At 34.7% G+C, this 21,467-nt stretch overlaps 1 long non-coding RNA gene across 1 annotated transcript; it reads right to left on the bottom strand.

The window, feature by feature from the left end:
- Nucleotides 1-464: 464 nt before the first annotated feature.
- LOC132626972 (uncharacterized) lies at nucleotides 465-3,053 on the bottom strand. The gene is made up of 2 exons (XR_009577728.1): nucleotides 2,551-3,053; nucleotides 465-504 (listed from the first exon to the last, which is right to left on the bottom strand). It is a non-coding gene; the product is annotated as an uncharacterized LOC132626972 (long non-coding RNA).
- Nucleotides 3,054-21,467: the final 18,414 nt, after the last annotated feature.

Raw genomic sequence — 21,467 nt, 5'->3', positions numbered from 1 at the left:
TATTTTGGGATGGAGGGAGAATGTAGTTACTTATAAAGGTCAGGAAGAAAATATTATGTGGTTCATATTATATATGTTATTTTTAACATTTTGTCCAAAATGAATATTATTTTTAACTTTTACATTTTGTCTCATCATAACAATTGAAAAATCTACAGACTCCTGCAAATATCCAACCAAACCAGCAATTAACTTCCGTGTTTGACAAGATTGAAGCACTAAATAATTAGAGACTAGAATAGAATGGTAGTAAATATTAACTTTGACTTGGCCTGATCATGCTGTGCTTTCTCTGTTATTTTATACTCCTGCATCTTCCGGAGAATTTTCTGTCCTATAAGGGCTTGGACCTCCAAAAATTTAAAAGTGGTTCTCCAACCACGGTCAGCAGAATTTGCAAATGTGTCACGGGCTTCACCTTTTGCTTTCCAAAGTCCATGTTTCATCTTTTCTTCTTCTTCTTCTTTTTTTTTTTTTTTTTTTTTTACTGGGAACCATGATCATCTACGTGTACACCATGAATGGTTAGTAAGAAAACAGATTTAAGCAGCCTGAAAGTGAGTTTATTATTAAAATGCAATCACCAAAAAATATACTTTAGCTCTATTCTTGGGGAACTTGGACCATTTGTCAACAATGAGGGATTGAAAAACCCAACAATGTGAAATAAGCAGAAAATATGTATACTCAACAATCTAAAAAAAAAAAAAGTGAGATCTGTCTAGCTGTAACCCTTGCCCTCCACCTCCAAAAACTGCTATCTTAATTACCTTTGAGTTTCCACATGTAAAATCAAAATCAAATTAAAGGCTTATTGCAGACTCAAAGGTCATATATATGTAATACTTTTTAAGCACCAGTAGCATAAAATAAGTACTAATAATTTCATAAATGTTCATGATTTGGTGAGACCCAATAAACAAGATATGCCAATTGCAACATAAAGACAACTCTGACACTAAATTCGGAATAGATTTATCCGCGGATACATATGAAGAACTACAAATCATTTAGCCCAAGATTTCTAGAAACCCTACGAGAAAGAAGACATTTGGCAACAAAATATTTTTTGTTGTCATAGATGAGTTATTGTTGCAAAAAGTACTTTTGGCAATAACATTATTTTTGTTGTTGCATAAACTTTTCCCAACGGCTGTTATTGTAATGACGTGCAACAATTTTTTTTTTGTCAAAAGTACTTTTTTGCAACAATAGTCAATACTATATGGCAATAAAATTAAATTTTTGGCAGCAAAAAATGACTTTTGCCAACTATATTATTTTTGTTGCCAAAAGAACTGTTGCAATTTTTATACTTTCTTGTAGTAAAAGTCAGTGAAAAAATCAAGCACTATAAATTAACTCAAAAATTCATTGAAGAAGTCATTCTATCACTCCAAACTCTATATTCAAAAGGAAATCAAAATAAAAATTAAGTATTATCAAATGGAGAAATAGAGTACTGACCTTGAACAAGCTCTATGTTCCTTTCAGAAAAAATTATCAAAACTCAAAACACGAATTGCTCTTGAGGTTATGTAGTTTTAAAACTTTTTTGGGGGTTAAATTGTGGGTTACAAGTAGATGGTTCTTCTGTGTGAATTTGTTTCGTTTATGTGAAATTGCACAAAGAAAGTTTCTGTCTTTATCTGTTTTAACGCGTTATCCTATTCCCGCTTAAATTATAGTATTGACGATGGGATACAATTTTTTTTTTCCAATTGGATATCATCCGCTTCGTTACTGTGAAGAGTCGCTGTAAGTATATATTTAGCGATCGTCATCAAGTCCATTCATTAAGAAGTGGCTAAAAATCAAGTTTCTTGTAGCAAGAAATACCAAGAGAGTAAAATGTTGGCTTCCAAAGAGATTCAAAGCTTGTGCGTTTTCTTGTTGCAACAAAATCATAAAATACCTATATTGAAAGACAACAAATCTTGAGGTATACGACCAACCATAAGCTATAACAACTTATATGCTTTATCAGCTGCGAATGAATGTATAATTTTGGACCTGTTACCTAAGCATATACTAATAGATAATTTTGTTCGAAACTAGCATAAGTATTTTGTGAAAAAAGAAAAATTAAAGCACAAGTATTTCCAACTAACTTCTAATAAATCAAAGATAGTTGTTTGAAGTTTCCAACTGCTTAAGATAGGGATGATTTAAAAAATAAATATTTGACCAAAAATGGTAGTAGTTAAATTGATAAGAAGATTTATGAGCCAACTTTACAATTAGATTGGGGTAACTGAAATTCATCCCCTTCAATTAATGCTGAAATGACAACTTATTCTCGATGGAAAAAATAAAGTTTTTGGATCTAAAAAAGAATCATTTTAAAATGTTTAGTTTCACTTTAACGTCAAATTAACTTATATTAAAGCTGATACGACAATTAAAATCCGGACAAGAGTGTTTATATCTTTTCTTTTTTCATTTGTGAATTTTATAAAGGATTAAGAGTCAAAACACAAATGGATAGAACATAATCAAATAAAGAAAAGAAAAGTTGCAACAGATAGTTCATTCAAACCAAAAACTTACAAACTTGGTAACTCATTGATTCAATTGATCTGAAGAATCCATCAAGAAGACTCATGGTGAAAACAGATTTCATCATCATCATCATAACCGTCGTCATCCTCTTGTTCATCGTTGTGAACTCTCTTCATCTCAGCCGCAGCAGGTTGAGTTGAGAATGAGAAGGATTGATAAAGCATCATTATATAGGACAGGCAAAGGAACTAGGGTTTCTAAATGCTATTACAAACTTTAATATAAATATCAAAATTATGCTCTTTGTTTTTTGTGGAACTGTACTATTATGGACTTTACTACCCGTTTACTCTTTTGACTGGATGAAACAACTTTTAAAAAATATACTAACAAACAAAAGTCTGGAAAAGAAAAAAAAAAGTTTATTTAAAATACCATATCCCCTTTACCCTCTTTTTCCTTGTAAATCCATTTCCTCTTGAAACTACAAAGGCAACTGTTGGATAACACTAAAATCACTTTGAAAGTTTGAATATAATGTTGAATCTGGTTTAAACGTTGGCATATCACAACAATTGAAACGAAAAAATACAATTAGCACGAGTTTATCAATAAAACGTAATCACTTAAAATATTTGAGTTTTGAAAAACTTTATGAAAATTAATTTAGAATAATAGAAAACGAAAGTACTCTTTGACAATATAACTAAATATATATACTACAATAGGAAAAAAATTATTAATGACTCAATCTAAAATTTCTAAAACCATTTAATAGAGCTCTATAATTAGTAAAAAGTAATTTTCCTTGTTCTATTTTTTTTTAAAAGGTTCCCACAGTGGCGGTTTATTACTTGATAGATTAAAAGAGTACAATGAGGGGACAAAGCGTAACCTCAGAATTACAAAGTTAGAGTGAAAAAACTCACACTTACAATTTGATCATTCCATAACTTAGAAAACTTGTTTTCCTTGTAATCTATCTTCTCCTAGAACGAGAAAAACTAAGGTAAAATATTAATAAAAAATTAAAATTGAAATCTAATTCGTTGTTACCTATAAAAAAATATCTAGTTAGAACTCTTGCAAGGAGTTAAGGCCAGACGTCTTAACTTTCTCAATTACGTAGATGTCCAGTTGTTAACTTTCTCAATTACGTAGGTGTTCAATTGTTTACTTTTCTTATATAATTTTTTCTTCAGTTTTTTATTATTTTTTATATTTAGTGAAATGTGTTAGGATTCACTAAATATTTTCCAAATACATTTGATAGACCTTTAGAAGTATGAATGGTGATACACTAATACTATACGATGGGCAATTGAGTTTTATTCGAACTTTTATAATATGTTAATAAAAAAAAAATAAAAAAAAAATCTCGGCAAACTTTGTGACTTTTGTTTAGTATTGTTCTTGTCGAATTATTGTTGGTATGATATTAATAGACATGCGTTTTGTATATTAGAATCTAATTTTAATATTTATCATAGTTCTTCTTCTATTTAGATCAATTGAACAAAAAAAAAAACAATTAATTTATAAATGCATTGATAATACTTCATGAAATAACCAAAAGAAACGCGATCAAATTCACCAACTTAATGTATAATACGTGATTCTTATAACGGACAAGAGGTAGCTCGCTTAACTACTGCCTATTTCATACTATTCTGCTAGAAATCTAAACTACTCATCATGCAATAATATATGTAATCAAATTGAAATATTTCAGTGAACAACTGGAGATTCAATTCTCTTTTATTTGAATTTTAATTTGCATGAGAAAAAAATAAATGCCTTCTTATGTATCAAAGAGTTAAGATAATTTTGGACGGGAAAAAAGAGTCAAGATTGTTTATGTGTTTGATTATATAGATATGTGACTCATTGCACGCACACACATATGTATAATCCAAAAACCTTAGCTTTATATATATATATATATATATATATATATATATATATATATATATATATATATATTCACTCTCTTTGATACTCAATCTTGCATGTAATGACCGGAAGTTTGTGAAAATAGGTAGAGTGACTTTTAAAGTGATATAGATAAAGAAGTAACTTTTTTGTTAAAAAAATAACAAACCAACAAAGATGATTGTACTAATGATTGTACTAAACTCATTTAAAGGGTTGAGTGATCTTTTAAGTAATTTCTTCTCAATTAAGGGAAAATTACGCTTTATATCTACAGGGAGAAAATATCTACTCCACGTAACTCATATTTTGAGTTTTTTACTCGGTTTAGCTCATATTTGTGTATAAATTCCTTTTATATACTATTATATACTTTTATACAAGATTGATATGTTATGTATAATGCTTTACCTAGGTATATGTTGTGTAATATTGTATATTGAGCTAAGTAGTGTAATATTGTATATTGAGCTAAGTGGTGTAATATTTTATGTTAGGATGTTATTTTTGAATATTTCCGCTCAATTATGTATTGGCAAGGTATTATTAAGTATATTTAGGAGAAATAAAAAACCGGAACAATGCTAACTCCACAATCACATTCTTCGGTTGACTGTTTCATTATTACGCTACTACGTCCCTATTAACATCGTTTTTACTTCTGTCATTTATTTCTTATATGTTTTATCACATGTGAATGAATGTATAATTTTAATTTGGACTTGTTTACCTAAGCATCTACCGACGGCTAAATTTGTTTGAAACTAGCACAAGTATCTGGTGAAAAACGAAAAATTAAAGCACAAGCATTTCCAAATAGCTTCTAATAATTCAAAGATACTTGTTTAAAGTTTACAACTAATTAAGATAGGTTGGTTTAAAAAATAACTATTTTACCAAGACTGGCAGTGCTTAAAATTGATACTATAAGATCTATGAACCACTCTTTACAGTCAGATTGGTGTAACTAGATTTCATCCCCTTCATTAATGTTGAATTAGCTATTATTCTAGGTTAAAAAAAAAAGAGAAAATTTTATAAACAAATATAGTTTAGAGTTTAATTACGAGACGCAACTATAGTTTGCATATTTACGATACATTGCTAGTGTTTTGGTTTAGTATGCATGTAACTCTTGTATCTGTTCGCTCAATTTTGATACATTAGCACATACAGTCACGCTGGGTACAATCACGATAGGTTGTATGCGTGCACTCACCAGCATGTATCCGCACATACAACCTCGCGGATACACAAAAACCGTGGGATAATTTTACATACATACAACATTCAATCGTCCACTATTGAAGATACCTTGAATATAGTGAAGATACATATATATATATATATATATATATATATACACATACAACATACAGTTGTGCTCCATTTAAGATGCATACGACATATAGTTAACTTCCTTTGGTAAAAAATGTTTATAAAAAAGGTGGAACCAAAAAAAAAAAAAAAAAAATTGCCAAGAGGCAGCTTTTGGCATTACCTGTAGAAAAAATAATCTTGAAATCCAAGTGCACAATTGATGAGCTGTGTAATACTCCCCCGTTTCATAATAGGTGGTGTTTTTAATTTATGCACACCTTTTAAAACATTCTATAAAGTTATGAGTATTTTTACTAACATACTCCTAATTAATGCCTAGAAAAAGAAAAGCTACTTAATGATTCTTGATTCTAAATAAGGATAAGTTTGGAAGAACAAGATCAATTTCTTCTTGAAATCGTAAAACACTTATTTGAAACAAAATGAAAAGGCTAAAACACTACTTATTATGGAACAGAGGGAGTATTATAACATGGTTGTTACTAGGGGTGTTCACGGTTTGGTTAAAAACCAATCCGAACCAAAGACTGAACCAAACCGACTAAATAAATCGAGATTTATTTGGGTTGGGTTTGGTTTGGTTTTAAATTTTAAAAAACCGATAATATTTGGTTTGGTTTTGATTTTACTAAAAGCAACCGAAGAAAAAACCGAACCAAACCTGTAACGCCACAAATTTGGAGAGGCGTGGCCGGCACTCAGTGCCACTCTCGGCCTGAACGAACCACTCTAAATCTATAACTCTGGAGGGGTAATTCTCAACTTAGGCCGATAGGACCTACCTGCACATAGTCAATACCAACTAGCGGACAAGTCCACGATATGGATATACATAAACACTAACAATCTCGTCTAAACTGGGCACAAGCACCCAAAACATATATATACAACTGAGCAAGCCGACGAGGCTGCTATGATCGTACAAAGCCAATAGTACCAAAATACAGTGGCGGACCTAGGATTTAAGAGTCGTGGGTGCCTCATTAAATTTAATAAAAATAAAATCCTGAGTAAAGGTTCGAACCCAAGTTCTCTGGTCACCCAAATCTTTGAAGTTCCACCTGGAAACCGAAGCACCCAGCTGTGTTTTTTATTTCCAGGGTGCTTTTCGAGTTTTTATACCCAATTTTCATATATTTTTTATATAACTATACCTAGACTGCGTCAAGTTTAAAGGGTGCTGGAGCACCATTACATTGAGCATAGGTCTGCCCCTGCCAAAATAGATATATACAAGCCTGCAAGGCTATCACACTGCTACGCTATATATAGAACTCGTCTACAAGCCTCTAGAGAAAGCATAACTACATCATGGTCGGGATAAGGCCTCGATCTACTCATCAAGTCTGTAATTACAAAAGTAAGATTCCAAAAGACCTGGCGACTCCGAACAAAGAGTGCTCACCAATCAACTGATATTAGGTCCTGCCTACTAGGGAGGTCTGTTAGTATCTATCTGTACTTGCAGGCATCAATACAGCGTCCCCCGGCAAAAGGGTCGTTAAAACTAAATAATGTACCGAGTATGTAAGACAATAGATAACTGAAACTGAAACTGAAACTGAACTGAAACATAACAATTTGGAGGCCAAAGAATGTCCTGAACATCTCACATGATCTGACTCATAAAATCCAATATAATAATATTATATATCTCACTGAACAAGTGACCAGACAACTGTAAAATCTCACTGACCATAAGGTCAGGCAATCTGTCTCACTGACCCGTCGGCCAGACAATCTGTCTCACTGACTCGTAGGCCAGACATATCTATCTCACTGACCAAGTAGCCAGGCTAAAAGAAAATGTCTCACTGACCAAGTGTCCAGGCTAAAGAAAATATATGTACATATCATGTGTATACTGAAATACATGAAGATGTCAACATGTCTTTCTCTAACTCTTCCACCAAAATGAACTAAGGAGCGGATAAGAATCCCTCGGAAGATACAATACCACATCTAGAAACTTTACACCTTTATGGTAGCTCTAAATAATAGTTCTGTTTCTTTAAGATTCGATAAGCACTTACTGCCTACAGATCATGCCAAGAAAAGAAAGGATAGCCGTTATATACCTCGTGTCATCAATACAAACCAATCAGCGAACTCCCTCGATTAGTAGGACAATCCTATAAAAAAAAAGGTATACCTTTATTAACTTAGGTATAGCTAGTATATCACGTATATCGAATGATAACTCATTTCTAAAATGAATCGGCCAGTATTTCCCCTATTTTTTAACAACCACAGCTCAACCAACAAGGCCAACAATAATAACTACAACCTCTCTTACTACTCCATGGACCCAAATCATCAACACACAAGAGTATACACAAAACAGCCCGATATACACTCATATACAATGCTTTTATACGAGCTACCACACCCCCACTGATCTCCATATCATAAGAAAACAACCCATAACGCACTTATATACAATTACTACAACTTGAACTCACGGCTTTTGATCACCATTCCGTGAGTTCTTCAACAAATACATACCTTAAAAACTCATATGAGCCCGTAGAAAGTCATAGACGATGAATCGTATCTTGATACCCTTCCTCAAAGCTTCCATAACTCTTTCCTAAAAATAGCAAAATGGTCCCTTCGTTCTCTCTCGAAAAGCCTTGGCGGCACACCGCATCCTTGTAGATGAAGCTCTCTTTTTCCATGTCCGAAAATTAACTTACTGTATCACTTATTCTTGTGAAAGTTTTTGTCGGACTTGAGTTGTTGAATTGATATACAGTATGTTTTCATATTTTCTATAATACAACTTTGTGAGAATAGTTACAAAGTTCAACAATTGATAAGCTAACTTGCTTTACACGTGTCCGACATGAAAATTTATATACCTTGACTCATCAATCACTTATGATACACCTAATGGCCTCCTTTGGTCCACCCCTTTCATCTTGACAAAACCCTCTACATAATATTTATTCAATAATCTTAATTAATTTCTTGTCTTACACCATAAATTCTTATTTAACCAATTACACACATATTTAATTCTTGATCTCAATTCACTTAAATAAAACTTCTTTTTAATACACCTCATATACTCGTTATCATGATCATGTAATATGGTACTAGTCCGTAGCCTCTTTTGGCACACATCAAATATTATTTCCAATCACCATCATTTTATTTTCAAGCCTTAAATAATTTCGGGACTTCATCCTTTTATATACAACAAGCTCTTCATTTGCATACTCGACTATGACAAAAGTTCTATGGGGCTTGGGTCTACTCACATTCGTCCGATTCAAATGATATCCGGAAAGCCTGGGGTATTACATTGAGGAAACTTATACTCTTTGATTCATTAAATCACTAACCTTTACGTCACTTACTTATCACTTGTTAAACATAGCATAAACACTTATAACCTTAAAAATAATCTTGTCCTTGATTTTATGTCGATTAACTTACGACAAATCCAACATACAAAATTACGGGAATAAACATCCAATTCACACTTACGGCAAAACTTTACGCAAAAATACGAGGTGTAACATCCTTTCGCCCTTAGGAACCTCCATCCTCGGATGTAAAGAAGTTCTGGCAGAATCCCATCTGTAATCATACTACTACCAACCTGCCACACAACTCAACAATATAAGGCAATGCCACACCGGGCTACAACAATCACAATGATAATGGCCTCACATGATCAATGAAAGTAACTAGTAACATAGAACTCATCTGAAGACAATAGTGTCGTGGCTTGAACCTACCCTGAGATCGAAAATAGATGATATTATCTAGATTTCATATATTTTTCAACTTCCCAAGTCATTTCCTTAACGTTCTTATTCCTCCAGAGTACTTTTATGGAGGCTATATTTTTGGTCCGCACTACGAACATGGAGATTTAGAATAGCAATAGGAACTTCCTCATACGATAACTGCTATGTAACCTAAATATCATTTACCGGTACAACTCTAGAAAGATCTACGATACACTTACGGAGCATAGATACATGGAAGACGGATGTACAGACTCCAAGTCTAAAGGTAAGTCTAACTCATAGGCTACTTGGCCTACTTTACGTACAATCCTGTATAGGCCGATATAACTAGGGCTAAGCCTTCCTTTCTTACCGAATCTCATGACACCCTTCTTTAGAGACACTTTCAAGAACACCCAGTCATTTATTTGGGGCTTCATGTCTCGTCGTCGATTATTTGCACTTGACTCCTGATGACTCTGAGCTGCTAACAATCTCTTATGAATAGAACTGAATAGATAGTCCTGACTTGTAAGAAGCGTTCTAACCTACAGCCTATCAAAATCACCCCTTTAGAATCGAACTTACCCTGAGATCGGAGTAAACCTGTAATGAAACCCGTTTGATCGCGTTCCATTTCCATGTCAGAATATCTATCTCCTGTGGCAATCCACCAGGCCTCTTATGTTCAACTTTTACCTGTTGGCAATTAGGGCATTCGACTACGAACTCGGTTGCACTTTTGTTTACATCATTCAGCTTTCTGATGTCATGGTACCTCTTCGTCGACTCGAGGTGCATATGTAAAATCTCAAGGTCTTAAGTATATGAATCACTACTGTCAATCCCTAATAGTGGGTCGGTAATCCTTCTCGTGCTTCCCGAGCCGTCTAGAAGCATAAGCGGTCACCTTACCATGCTGCATCAATACATAACCCTATCCGACACCTAAAGCGTCACAATAAACAACATAATCCTTAGATCGCTCTAGAAGCATAGGACTGGTGCTGACGTCAATCTGTTCTTCAACTCTGGAAACTTCGCTCACAAGTGATTGTCCTCTAAAACTTAACTACTTTCTAAGTCAACTTCATCAGTGGTGCTAAAATAGAAGAAAAGCTTTCTACGAACATGTCGTAATATCCTGCCAAACCTAGAAAAACTATGAACCTTTATTGGTGTCATGGATCTAGAACAAACCTTCACAGACTCTATCTTCTGAATGTCATTCCTGATGCCTTCGTCTATTATCAAATGCCCTAGAAATGCTGCGGAGTTTAAGCCAAAATTCACATTTAGAGAACTTCGCATACAACTTCTGATTCTGAAGGGTTCTAAGTACAACACGCAAATGATCTACATGCTCAGTTTCTGATCGAGAATGGACCATAATATCGTCTATGCATACAATCATGAACATATCTAAGAAAGGGTCTGATTACGTTGTTCATCAAATCCATGAACACTGCCGACACATTAGTCAACACAAAAGACATAACGAGGAATTCAAGATGATCATATATTGTTCTGAATGCTATCTACAGAATATCTTTCTCCCTGTCCTTGACCTGATAATAGCCCAATCTAAATTCCATTTTCGAGAAACATCTAGTACCCTATAACTGATCAAATAAATTTTTAATCCTCAGTGGGTGTTTGTCCTTTATTGTATGCAGCTGCCTAGAATTAATACACATCCTTCCTTCTCCCTTACAAACCACACTAATGTCTTCCAGGGCGAAGTGCTAGGTCTGGTGAAGCCTTTCTCTAGCAAGTCCTTCGATTGCTCCTTCACCTCTTTCAACTCAGCAAGAGCCATCCCATAAGGAGGGATATGTCGGTTGAGTACCTCGTAACTTATCCATAACAAATATCAATTCCCGGCTCTAGGGGAATGCCTGAAAGCTAATTTGGAAATACATCTGGGAGTTCATTAACCACTGGAATAGACTGAAGAGTCGGCGGTTCTGCCTCTGCACTCTAGACTCCAATAATATGATAGATACAACTCTTTGCAATCATCCTCTCTGCCCGGAGGTGGAAATAGAGTTATCTTTCGGTGAAGTCGGGCTGCCTTTTCATCCTAGAACTAGTTCCCCTAGGAAGTGGAATGTAACAATCATTGTATAGTACCCCAAGGATAGCAGAAACAAGCGCTAGCCAATCCATACTCATAATAACATCGAAGTCAACCATTTGTAATTTAATAAGATCTACTGGGGTCTGACAGTTACAAGCCACTACTGAATAACCGCGATAAGTCTTTCTAGCAAAAATAGGAAATAGGTGTATATACAGAAGACGACTCATTCAATAACTCTGCCACTACACCAAACCTTCCCACAATAAACAGTGTAGCATACAACACATTGGACCCAGGATCTATTAATACGTAAACAGTATATGAACAGACTATCAATGTACCTATCACCGCATCTGGTGAGGACTCCATGTCCTGACGACCTGCCAAGGCATGAATGCGGTCCTGAGCACCGCCTAATCAAGAAGCTCCACCTCTACCTCTGCCATTACTTGATCCCCACGATCAAGTCTCGGACATCTTCGAATCTGGTGCCACTAACTCCCGTACTAAAAACAACCTTTCGTATTCCAACGACATTGTCCGGCGTGTGCCCAACCATACTGACTACAATGAGGCCTCTTCTGAACCAAATTACTCTGGCTCTGTGATTCTGATGCTCGCAACCCCTACCTGAGAGCCCTGATCCGGCACCAATTGTGGGGGTAACCTGTCATGCATCCCACAATCTTGCGGCCTGCTACTACTCGAGGATTCTCGTAATCTTGCACTACTCTGGCCCTCTTGGCCGGTCTACCTTCCTCATCTAGATCATGTTCTGTAAAAATCGGCTAGCCCTAATTAATGGACTCCCAAGACTGCGGACTTCTCGATCCCTCAGAAGATATATGACTATTTGGTGTCCTGGCAAGGTGCTGAGTCTAGGAAGCCGCCAGCTGTGTTGATAACTATACTGCTCTCTTTACCTCCTGGCTAGTAGAGGCCAGTGGGAGAACTGGTAGTCCTGGAGATACCGGATCTCCTCTCAGCTCTCCTAATGTCACTGGAGTGGGGAACACTCGAAAGGATAATTCATCCTAGATCTCAGATGGATCTTTCTCGATAGAGGGCATAATCTCGGATAGGTCCTCTTCAATAGAGTAACTCACCCCTAATCTTATTACTGTCTTAGCCCTTTGGCTAGCTAAAGCTTCCCCTATCACAGACAGATCTATATACAAACACCAACATATAATAGTAAGCCCAAACTCCTATGACTCAGCTCTACCGCACGATTTTTATTTGAAAGAAGGGTAACCAACCTCTAAATGCCATATAGCTCCCTGTTTATACAATGTGGTGCACAACACATCTATAACAATGACTCTAATAGACACAACTTGTAGACTCCCAAAGAAAAGACCTGATCTGGTTCTAAGTTTGTCACGCACCAAATTTAGAGAGGCGTGTTCTGCACTCGGTTCCACACTCGACCCAAACGAACCACTCTAAATCTATAACTCTGGAGGGGTAATTCTCGACTTAGGCCAATAGGACCTACCTGCACATAGACAATACCAACTAGCCGACTAGGCCACAATATGGCTATACATAAACACTAATTATTTCGTCTGAACTGGGCAACGCACCCAAAACATATATATACAACTGAGCAAGCCGACAAGGCTATTATGATCGTACAAAGACAACAATACCAAAATAGATATATACAAGCCGGTAAGGCTATCAACTGCTACACTATATACAGAACTCGTCTACAAGCCTCTAGAGAAAACATAATTGCATCGTGCTCGGGACAGGGCCCTGACCTACTGATCAAGTCTGTAATCACAAAAGTAAGACTCCAAAAGACCTGGCGACTCCGAACAAAAAGAGCTCACCAATCAGCTGATATCAGGTCCTGCCTACTAGGGAGGTCTGTCAGTCTGTCTATCTGTACCTGCAGGCATCAATATAGCGCCCCCTGGAAAAAGGGTCGTCAATACTAAATAATGTACCAAGTATGTAAGGCCATAGATAACTGAAACTGAACTTAAACATAACAATTTGGATGCCAAAGAATGCCCTGAACATCTCAGCTGATCTGACTCATATGAAATCCAATATAATAATATCATATATCTCACTGACTAAGTGGCCAGGCAACTGTAAAATCTCCCTGACCCATCGGCCGGCTATCTGTCTCACTGACCCGTCGGCCAGGCAATCTGTTTCACTGACCCATCGGCCAGGCAATCTGTCTCACTAACCCGTAGGCCAGGCATATCTGTCTCACTGACCAAGTGGTCAGGCTAAAGAAAATATCTCACTGTCCAAGCGGTCAGGCTAAAGAAAATATATGTATATATCATGTGTCGAGACCTAAATATATGAAGATGTCAACATGCATTTCTCTAACTCTTCTACCAACAATGAACTAAGGAGCAGATAGGAATCCCTCGGAAGATACTGTTGACACCTAATTTTTGACCTTCCGTAATTTATTTCAATCACTCAAAGTCCCCGGATAATAAATAAATAAATGAGCTGAGCATTTTGAAAGCCTTTACCGATTTTTTATAAATTGTCCATGTCAATATTTCATTCCCTTAAATTATAAGAAGGATTTTCATGCATCATAAATTTATTTAGAGAGTAATGAGTGTTTTCATGATGTTTATGAGATTTTGTTGAATTTAATTTAATTAAAAAAAAAAGAGGGGTTCTCCTTTATTTAATTATTTAAAATTATCAAAATTTTAGCAATTTAAATAATTTGAGTAATTAAATATTTAACCCTTAAAATTTTGAGATTTTTTATATTATTTGCCTATAATGTTTTAATTAGGCTAATTAATTAATTAAGTGATAAATACAGCAAAATTGATCCTTTTATATAAATATATTTTTCCCCGACCATAATTAAATTAGCCAGCTCATGATTTAAAGAAATTAGAGTTATTTTGCAAAATCATCCTGTTAATATTTTATTTGAAATAATCGGTTTAATTTAATTTCAATTTTTTTTTGCTAATTTAGCCAAAAGGCCTTAATTGGAATAAGGAATTTTTACTCATTGTAGCTTCTTTTAAGACGTAATTATTAATATTAACTACCCTTTTATTTAACTATATTTAGTAGCTAATTAACTTTTCTAAATTACATATGGTAGCTATATCAAAAATACATACCCAAACACATATATCTTTCTTTTTTCCCAATCACTACCCATTTCAGATTTTTCATTTCTCAAAACCTAAAAAATCTCTCTCCCCTTCTCACAACCACCACCACTATGGCTGCGCCGCCCTTCTCTCTCTTCTCCCTCTTTGCTCACTTCTCTCTCTCTCTCTCTCTCTCTCTCTCTTCTCCCTACCCTTCTCCCTCTGTGCTTACCTCTCTCTCTCTCTCTCTCTCTCTCTCTCTCTCTCTCTCTCTCTCTCTCTCTCTCTCTCTCTCTCTCTCTCTCTCTTTTCACTCTATCTGGTGAGGTGATGGAACAGATCTGGCCGTGTGCATTGTTGGTGGTGGCGGCGATGACACTGATTTGAGATGGCGGCGGAGAAGATGACGTGGAGGTGGAGAGATTAGGGTTTTGTTGGTGGTGGAAAGATTAGGGTTTTTTGGTGGTGGTGGATTTGGGTTTTTGGTGGTGGTGGTGTCTCAGATTAGGATTTTGGTGGTGCTGGGGAGATTAGGGTTTTTTATGGTGGTAGTGTCTCAAATCTGGCCACGTGTATTTGTTAAAAGCCAAATACAAATACATTAAAAAATCTACATCTCACAAATACACTGTTTTTGAAAGTAGTTGTCTTTGTATTTTTTGAGCGTATTTTTTAGTGTATTTTGTTAATAGCCAAACACATTGTTTTTTAATGTATATTTCAGGTATTTGAATTTTTTTTATCTTTGTATCTGAATGTATTTGTTGAAATCCATTCAAATACACGAAAATCTGAATATATTTTAGCTTCATATGTAGTTGGAATGTACACAATGTATTTGAAATACATCAAAGAAAAACATCCAAAAAAGCCACTGAAATACATCAAAAACAAAAAAACAAAAAAAAAATCAGTAAAATACATCAAAAAATCACTGAAATACATAAAAAAAAAAAAGGACACGGAAATACGTTATAGCAAAAAAAAAAATCACTAAAATACATCAAAAAAAATATTAATATCTAATTTAATAGCTCCACCGTTAAAGGCTAAAATCAAGGATCCTATTTTTTTTTTTTATCGTGTTCTCATATATTTGTTGGCTACAAATACACGCGAAAACATACACTATTTTGCCAAAATGTAGCTACAAATGGTAGGAAGCTACAAGAAGGTAGTCATTTGAGTAAGTTTTCCTTGGAATAATCATGCTAGGTTAGAATTAATTAAGCCTATTTTAGGCCCATTAGCAATTTGGCTGACTTTTTAAATTATTTTAATAAAATGATTACGACCTAATTTTTCCTATAATTAAAACTTCTTCAATTTTAATATTTTTTTTCTAATTATTCATTTTTACGTACTAGATATACATATGTATACACCAAGTATATATATGTATACACACTTGGTGTATACATGAACCCACAAGGCCCTTTTGAATTATTTCAGATTTTGGACCCAGTCCAGCCCAAGCCAGGCTGAGACCTGGCCCAAATTCGTTTAAATGAATAAGAGTGGTATAACCCTTCAGATTTTTATTCCCCTTTTTTGCAAAAACTAAACCCCACCCCCTTCCCCTTATCTCTCTCTCTCTCTTCCCTATTTCGTGAAACCCTAGCAGCCATCTATGATTTCCTCGTCTCTCTCATGCCAAAAATGGCATATTTATATAGATATGCTGACATACACAACTATTGCATGCTGGTTACGGTGAAAATATCAAAAGTTTACTAGATTCCATGATTTCTTTTACCCGAATATGGTGTAAATCTTTATACTCTTTATTTTCAGATTTTTTTTAGTCACAGTCATCATTTTCTTTTGCTTTAAAGTTTATTTTTGCTCGTATTTTACTATTGGTTCCTGTTTGTTGGGTCAGATCGACCCAAGAAGGGTCAGATCTAACCGTATGTTGGCTATGCCTTAGATCTGGGTCGTTGGATTGTTGTTTACTGAGTTTGATTGTTAAAAGGGTTTTATCCCATGTCGTTGTTGTTAGCTTTAGTTGGACTTTCGGGGTTTTATAATAGAACCCCAACCCTCTTACAAAAAAAAAACAAGTTTGGAAGGTCAAAAAAAAAAAAATAGAGTAGAGAGTATATAGAAAATTTGAAGGAAAAGAAGTTGGAACAATTTAGATTTTTTTTTTTAAAAAAAGCTTCTTAGTAAAATATTTTTTTTTTTAAAAAAAAAAACCTTGGCTGAAACAGTTGAGGTTTCCTCAGTTAAAATATTTTGTTACTTACTCCATTTTGTTTTCATGTGGCTGAGTTGTTGAGGTTTGGAAGCACAAAGGCTCCCAAACCATCCTTTTCCTGGCTGCACATATAAAAGTTAACTCCTTATTCATTTTAGTTTGTTATTTATAGTTGTTCCTAGTCTAAGTGTATTTATATTATTTAAGTTGGTTTGTGATTAATACTTGTAAATGGTGGTTCCTACTGCTAAAGGGTTGCCTATTTGGTTATGTGCTTAACTTTTGGATTTATTTAAGGTAGATGTAGTTGAATTCATGTGAATGCTTGTATCTGAACTCACTTGGAAGTTAGGTTGTTTGAACCTTCTATTAGTTTGTTTGTTCATGTGATTCTAGTATTCCTATGTTTGCTGTGAAAGGATGTGGTTGAAGTACTTTAAAAGTTTCATGTTTTCCCCCCTTTCTTCCTTCCTTATTAAAGTCACATTAGTTTGTTAATCATAATTCTAAGTAGGATCAATGTAGTGAAGTCTAATCCTATGTTTTGTTTAAAAGAGATAAGGTAGTTTATAGGTTGATTTAGATGAACATGAGTAAATTTCTTGTAATTTGTGCTTGTGCTACTAATTTGAAATTACCTCTTTTACTAGTCAGTCATGAACTACCCTCCCTTATGAAGCAAAATCTCTTATCAGGATCATCTGGACTATGGATGTTTGAATTTAATAAATTGGCTTAGATAGAGCTTCTGGCGTGTTCTCTTCTTTAAAAGTGAATAAATACTTAAGTCTAAATTGAACTTGCTTGCTGATTTTCTTTTGTGAAGAGGTAACAGTAGATGATTCCATTTTTCCCTTTTCCTCCTTCTTAAGTGATCTTACTCACATAAAATAGAGTAAAGGTAAGGATTAATTAACAGTCTACCTTTTCTATTAAATGATACTCAGATTAAAAGAGAATTAGGTCCATTTTTAGTTTTGCAGATTGATAAACTATTCATGGCAGCAATGATTATGTTATCATCTAATGTAGGCTGGACTATGTGTAATTACCTGTGATATGTAGCAAGGGTGTATTAATTGTTTATGATTTATTGCAAATCCTAGAACTAATGTGACTAAGGGACTTTAATGTGAAAATCTATTCTTTCCCTTGGTTTGATTAAGTTTTAGTCTCTTGTCTGAACTTGTTGCTTAAGCATATAGAGTCCACAACTTATTTTACGAAGTTCATGGCACAAGTCCTCCATTTTAAAAATAATCCATTCCTATTTGTTCAGAGTTTGGTGAAAAAAAAGTGAAAATGAAAGCAAGTGATTAACTTTAGGAACCGTAAGACTAAGTTCATTTGAATATTAATTGGAGTTAGTAACTTGGAATTGAAAGGTATAAAAGTGGAAGAAAGCGGTTGTCGGGATGTAGTCTATTCTTTGATCTCTTGTTGACTAATCCTATCCTCATTAGTTGTTTCATATAATTATTGAAGTGAATTTGTTATGAAAATAGATTGATATGCCATACTCTGGCATCTATGTTGCATTCCATTCATGAATACGTCTTAATTTGGTAGATGGTTATAAGTGTTCAATTTGATAAGTTTAAGAGCTAAAAGAAGAATGAAAGGAAGCAATTCGGTTTTGATTTGTCCAGTCTTAAGTTGTTTGGGGATTGAGGCTTTTGTTTTGAGATATGGAATTTTGTTCTCTTTCCTGTGTGCATAAGTGAAGAGTATGGTGATAATAACTTATGATCCTTGACTGTCTAGACTTAAAAGATGAAAACAAATAGGAAAGATCTTGTAATTATAGTATGCATGAAAGAAGAGGATAAAAGGAAAAAGAGAGAAAGTTGAGAACTTAAGAAAATATTTGTGTTTGATTTGTGAACTGTCTAGTCTCTTTTGGTATGTAATAAAGGGTAATAAAAGGATCATAAGTGTAGAGGTTGGGGTTAAAAACCACTTGGCTAAAGAGGGAAAGTGTTTTAAAGGCATCTTAGGAGAGGATTGAGAAAGGGTCAAGCATCATTTGGCCCATAGTATCTTTCTTCCCAAATAAGAGATTGTCATGGCATTCCTCATAAGCCTATGGGGGTATAAGCTCCTACCTTTGCACATTTGATGTTCCCTTGCCATTTTGTTAAGTTCATTGGATCCTAAAAAATGAAATTTCTTGTGCATTTATTAGTTGTTCACTAGGATTGATAGCCTAGTCTTGTTGTATTTGTTTTGATGTGTCTTAAAAAAAGTGGTTGGACCAATTTAGATGATGTATGATGATTTGAAAAAATTGTAATAAAACTGGAAAGAGGAAAAGCTTTTTTTTTTTCAAAAGAGTTTCACGAGGATGAGATGAGAATGTGTAACAAAAACTTTTTAACGATTGATTAAGTTAAGTTCATAATTAGGAACCTCATATAAATTCTGTGTGCATTTGATGTGGTCCCAGTTTATGTGTGAAAAAATGATCTGTCTTTTCCCTTATTTTAAACAGCAATAGAACCTTCAAAATATGGAAATTAGTAGCTTACATCAATTTAAGGCAATAATGCAGTGTCCTGGGGGTATATTTGACCCTTTCTCTATGATACTTTAAACAAAATGTCATGTCTTCTTTCCATTTTTTTCTTTTGAAATGTGTTTTGAGTCCACCAGTCTAAAGTTTAAGTAGAAGATAAAGACTAAACTTGGCATGTTGGATAGGTGTATTTTCCCCTCTGTGCAGCATTAAAACTTGTTAAGGATGTGAAGTACTTGCCCAGTTTTTTTTTCTTCTGAAGTGAAGAAAACTAAGAGTAGGCCATTGTTTTGAACTTGTTTAAATCATGTGCATCCCTTTAAAATCAACCGGGTTTTCTTTTTCTGCAATAGGATGGAATCAGGAGCAAAGGTATGAAAAATCCTAAACTCTGAACTTTAAAAATGTGAAACTTCTGTGCATTCTTGGGACCTTGACTATTCTACTTGCTTAAGTTATGTGTGAAGTTGTAATTGTTGTACCTGAGACTTGTATATTCTACATGGGATCATTATGACTTGAAAGTCTCTTGGCAGTTGTTTTTCTACAAATAATCCTGGTTTAGTTTTCATTTTTTGTTTGCATCTTAAATTGGGTTCTGTTGAGAAGTGATATAGCACCATGTCAGTAGATGGTTGTTTCAACAAAAGAGTTTTGATTTTTACCTATTGGGATCTGTCATATCATACCTGTTAAGATTACAGTTTGGTTTCTTCTGTTTATTCTCTGTCATCTCTAAGAGGATCATCTAGACTTTGGAACATAATTTCTAAAAATGACAAGAATCTTCACTTGAATTGTCCACAAAATCTCTAGGCTCATTTGAGGATTATACTTAGATAGTTCTACATATACTTCATGAATGCCAAATCTGTTGTGATTGTACCATATCTAGAGGCTGGTTTTTTCCTTATCCTTGTGTGCCTTTGTACCTTGCCACATTTACTTGATTCAACATTGCTAAGACTTGTGTTATTTATATGTACTTGGTTTAAGTTTGATCTTGACCATACTGTGGCCATGCAGATTGCCTTTATTTATTTATTTATTTATTTTTTATGTTTAGGTCATACTTAATGCCTTGGCTTTAGTTCATGAGATTAACTTGCTTGCTGAATTTATTCATTCATTCTCTCCTTGTCTCATCTGTTCTTGTTGGCTTATAGTTGTTCCATATGCATGTATATTGGGCCTATCCTATTTATTCTAAGCCATGTGTGTGTGTATGTGGATCTGTGTCTTCCATGATTGTGGTTGTTTGAGAGGTAGTTTAGGTAAAGGGGGGGGGGGGGGGGGGGGGTCTAGTTTGAATCCTTCCCTGGTGACTAGCCATGTCGGAGATTCATGAAACCTCTTGAAACTTGTGCGGCATCAGGAATAAGGGGTGTGATGACTTGACCTTCCACCACCTAGTTTGGGATTTGAGTTTAAGGACGTGGAAAACACATATGCCAATCACATGAGCTTATGAATAAATATGATATGTTGCTGGTGTACGTGTATATTTATATATAGAATAGAACTTGTAAACAACAATGCATTGTGTATATTGTGTGTGTATCATGTGTATGATAGGAACAGTAAAATATAAGCTAACCGGGGTCTTTTGTTTTTTCCCCCTCCACTACATAGCCACTTAGGCCGAAGTCCAGCCACCCTTTTGGGTTAAAAGCCCAATAGGGAAAATCCTTTCAAAGTGTCGTTGAGTCCCAAAAAAAAAAAAAAAAAAAAAGAGCGAGAGAAGAGAAGAAAGGGAAGCTAATATATTGAAGGCCTAGTCATAGGTAAAAATGACATGAAGACCCAATCATGGGTCAAAATGGTTGGGGCTTGGTACACCCCAATTTACTTTTTTTCATTATATTTTCTCTACTTGTTTAAAATTGCTTTCTTGTATTGTATTCATTATTTGTAAAACCCACAAACATTATTGGAACCATTATATTGTTAATTAGGCATCTTAGGCAAAACGGTGCATATGTCGTTTAGATTAACTTTAGCACCTAAAACGATCTTTTGAAAAATCTGGAAAAAATGCGTACTGATTTTTGAA

The sequence above is a fragment of the Lycium barbarum genome, chromosome 2, assembly GCF_019175385.1.
Source record: "Lycium barbarum isolate Lr01 chromosome 2, ASM1917538v2, whole genome shotgun sequence".
NCBI classification, from domain to species: Eukaryota; Viridiplantae; Streptophyta; class Magnoliopsida; order Solanales; family Solanaceae; genus Lycium; species Lycium barbarum.
The sequence above is the reverse complement of the archived record's forward strand: the minus strand, read 5'-3'. Positions and strand labels throughout refer to the sequence as shown.